Raw genomic sequence first — 4668 nt, forward strand, 5'->3', positions numbered from 1 at the left:
ATGAGTAGTCCCAGTACACGGTACGAAACGATTTCTCAATAGAGCACAAAACTACCTCCTTCCTGAACTACACATTCCACACATAGCAGGTTAAACGTTTTATTAGGCCATCGGAGCACTCGACGCATTTGATGCAAAATCGCGACTCGTCGGCCCACGTTACACGTCTACAGTCAGTTACCGTCCAGTTTGTGTGCTGTTTCGGCCTCTAAAAACGTACAACTTTACATATCGCTGAGGTTCTTTGCGAGGCACTCGACCTCAGATATCCACTTCATGGAGTTTCCCTCGCAGTTTTCGCTCGTAAACTGGTTGAGATGGATGTTTTTTCACCGACAGCAGCGGTTCTTGTCGGATTTAAAAGCGATTGTCTTTGACAAGGCGTGTCATTCGTCTCCGGTACCTGTCTGTTAGAATCCGATAAGACCAATGGTCTTGTTGCAAGGCTGCGAATGGTACACTATTTTTTGTCGACCCGTTGGAGAGTCCACGTATAAACACCAACAAATCGGGCAACCTCATTCACAGTGTGGTCATGGGCCTGTCTAAGTGTGACAGCTGGGGACAGGAAAAAAACGTTTCATTTTGTGGCCAAATTCGGTGTTAGTTTTTGGCAAAGCCGATGTTATTTTTGCCAAAGTCTATGTTATTTTTTGCCAAAGTCAGTGTTATCTTTTGCCAAATTTATTGTTATTTTTCTCTAAATTATTTGCTCTTTTTGGCCAAATTCTGTACTTTTTGCCAGATTCTGTCTCTTTTCTTTGTCACGTATTGTGTCATTTTTTTGCCACAGCTGGTGTTTTGTTGCCAAATTCATTGTAATTTTTTGCCAGATACGGTGTATTTCCAAATTCGGAGTTTGTCCAAATTCGTTTTTTTAATTTTATTTTTGCCATATTCGCTGTTGTTTGCGAAATCCAGGATTGTCTCGCCAAATTCGGTATTATATTTTGGCAAAGTTGATGTTATTTTAGCCAATTTCAGTGCTTTTTTGCGAATTTGATGTATTTTTTCACCAAATTCGGTGTTATTCTTTTCCTCAAATTCGGTATTTCTTTCGTCGAATTCGGTGTTATTTTTGGTCAAATTGAATGTAATTGTTGCGAGATTCAGAGTTTTTCTGCTAATTAATTTTTTTGCGAAATTTGATCCTATTTTTTGCCAAATTCCGTCCTACTTTTGCCAAACTCGCTGTTGTAGTTGGCCAAATTCTTTCATCCTCACAAATAAACTATTATTTTGAGATTGTTCCTTGAGGAAATTAGAACTCAAAATGCAATTTAACATCCAATAACTATGAATCACGGAATCAGAATATTAACATGGCAATATTAAAAATTCCGCGATATCTTGTAAAAGTCGGCGATTTCGCGTTATTTCGCCAAAAAAACCGTAATTTCGTGTGTTTTTGCGTTATCCTTTTCACGAAATTATTCTGTCGGTAACAATAACTTCTCTCTGGCGTTCCTTCACGTCACCTCGTCGATCCATCTTATTTCGCTGGTGCCACACAACCAACTAGTACGTACACAGCATTTCAGTGGCATGACCGACGTCAGTGGTGGAGGACCACACGACCGCCTGGTACCATTTCTAAACATCTGCAGCTTTACAAAGCGACCATTTTAATCTTTTAAGGAGCAAACTAACATTTTGTGCGATTAGCTTAATACACACATATAGCCGCGAGGGATTAGCCGAGTGGTCTAGGGCGCTGCACTCATGGACTGTGTGACTGGTCCCGGCGAAGGTTTGACTCCTCCCTCGAGCATGGGTGTGTGTGTGTGTGTTTGTCCTTCGGATAATTTAGGTTAAGTAGTGTGTAAGCTTAGGGACTGATGACCTTAGCAGTTAAGTCCCATAAGATTTCACACACATTTGAACAGACATATATTTACATATACATCCATTTATGTGAACCTATTTATAGATCGTGTGCACTCGATATGTGCGGCGGTTGGATGAGTAGCCAATGAAATGTCAGCTAGCATACTCCCCAGAAAACGATGTCTGAGGCTTGTTCTTTACGTCTTTCAGCATCGCTTCAGCTAGCTTGCCGACGAGGTGTGCACTTCGGCCGCAACCATGAGCGCTCCCTCGCAGCAGCGTCAGACCGCTGGCGCCAGCGACCCGCAGTCAGAGCTGCTGGCTGCGATGCTGGCAGGGGACTTCGGCAGGTTCGAGCAGCTGCTGGCGAGCGGCGCGGCGCACGCGGCGCACTTGTACGGCAGCCCGCACTTCGGCAACGCCCTCGTGGTCGCCTGCAGGCACCGGGAGCTGCCGCCCACCTTCGCCCAGCGGCTGCTCTGCGACGTCTCTCCCAATGTGCACGAGCCCAGGCCGGAGCCGGTGCACTACGCCGCAAGGTAGGGCCTACTGAAACTTAGGCTTATGTGTCTGGCGTGGCCCGTGTGTATTAATTTCAGTTTGTTCCATCCCCTCCTTCCGCTTTCTCTGTCCGTCTCCTCCTACATCCTCTCTCTTTCCATCTCCTTCACACACTGCTCTCTGTCCATCTCCCCCTGCCGCTTCCCCTATCCGTCACCTCCAACCCCTCTCTCTGTCCATCTGCTCCTCCCACCTCTGTCCTTCTGTTTCTTCCCCTTCTCTCTTGTCTCCTCCCCCTCCATCTCCTCCTCCCCCTCTAATTACATCTACTCCTCCCCCCTCTCTGTGTTCATCTCCTTCTCCCCCCTTTCTCTGTACATTTCCTCTGCCCCTCTCTCTGTTCATCTCCTAATGCCCTCTCTCTCTGTACCTCTTCTAATCCCTGCCCCCCTCTCTCTCTCTGGTTCATCTCCTCTGCCCCTCTCCCTCTGCTTTTCTTTTCTCCCCTGTCTCTGTCCATCTCCTACTCTTTCCTTTCTCCATCCATCTCCTCCTCCTCCCTCTCTGTGTCTGTGGATTTCATCGTCCCCTCTTGCCCCTCCACGTTATCACCTTCACCCCAACAGGAGGTTGGTGGTTCTTACCCCAACAGTATTTCTTTCCAGGTCATAGCTAATATGTACACCACATTTACCTGAAACGATTCCAGGGATTTAAGATAAGCTTTTTATACATATCTTTACCCAGGTATGCACACGACAAAAACATTTCACATATATGTAGCACATACCGCATGTATTTGAACACATATTCCACTTGCACCTCTAGCAAATTTCGCGCTGCACCTCAGTGATTTCGTCGTCGTATCTCCTGAACTACGAGGAGAGACCCAAAAGTAACCGGAATCGTAATGCTGCACATCGTGTACTTGTAGTAGCAGGTTGCGCCGCCAGAGGGTTGTAGTAGGAGCTCTGTTGAGTCATTCTGCCACGCGGCGTCACCCAACAGTGAGAAGTGTGGTTTCTTTGGCACTTCTTTGAGTGTGCGTACAGTATAAACGTGACACGAGGAAATGGCTAGTGCTTACGAACAACGTGCGGCAGTGAAGTTTTGTTTCTTGCTCGGCAAGGACGTAGCAGAAACTGTTGCGATGATTCAGACAGCCTACAAAGACCACGCTCTTAGTAAAACGCAAGTGTAAAAAGGGAGAAATGGTGGTTAAAGATCAGCCCCGTTCCGGTCGACCTTCAACTACTCGGAGTGAAGACAACATCGACAAAATCTGTGATCTCATCAGTGAAGATCGACACAGGACAATCGACCAACTCGAGAACTTGTCCAGGTTGTCCTGGAGCTCAATTCACCGCATCTTGACCATCGATTTGGGGATGCGAAGAGTGGCAGCAAAATTCGTGCCGAAGCTTCTTACCGGAGATCAAAGGGATTGTCGCGTTCAAGCCTGTCTCGAAATGAAGGACGCGTTCAAAGATGATCCACATTTTTTCAACAACATTATTACAGGTGATGAGTCATGGTGCTATGGGTACGATCCAGAAAGTAAACAACAGTCATCACAATGGAAGTCACCTGGCTCACCTCGACCAAAAAAAGCTCGACAAGTGAAATCAAATGTGAAAACGATGTTGATCTGTTTTTTTGGCATCAAAGGGATCATACACTCTGAATTTGTCCCTGAAAACCAGACAGTAAACCAACAATTTTATTTGGAGCTTATGAAATGGCTTCGCGGAAGTTTGTCGCGAGAACGTCTGGCTTTGTGGGATTCTGGCGTGTGGTTCCTGCATCACGACAACGCTCCCGCGCACACGGCTCTCAGCGTTCGCCAGTTTTTGGCCCCAACGAAGACGACTACCTTGACCCACGCACCCTGTTCGTAGGATTTAGCACCCTCAGACTTCTTCCTATTCCCGAGGATGAAAAGATACTTGAGAGGGAAGCGTTTTGCGGATGTGGAAGACGTAAAACGCAATGTCATGAAAGTGCTAGCAGGTATCAAAGAGGACGAATTTAAAAGGTGTTTCGAACACTGGAATGAACGTTTGGGCAAGTGTATTAACGCTAATGGAGAGTACTTCGAAGCAGATTAAGAGTCTATTTGAAAACAATGAAGTATATGCTTTCTACAAAGAAATTCCGGTTATTTTTGGGTCTCCCCTCGTATGTCTTTTACAATGATGTACTTTTATAGGTTATTCAGCGACATACATTCATGTGGCAAAAAGTCATGGGATATCTCCCTAATATAGTGTTGGACCTCATTTGTCCGGTGTACTACGGCAACTCGGCGTGGCGTGGGCTCAACAACTCGTTGGAAGTCCC

Source organism: Schistocerca piceifrons, chromosome 1, assembly GCF_021461385.2.
Source record: "Schistocerca piceifrons isolate TAMUIC-IGC-003096 chromosome 1, iqSchPice1.1, whole genome shotgun sequence".
NCBI classification, from domain to species: domain Eukaryota; kingdom Metazoa; phylum Arthropoda; class Insecta; order Orthoptera; family Acrididae; genus Schistocerca; species Schistocerca piceifrons.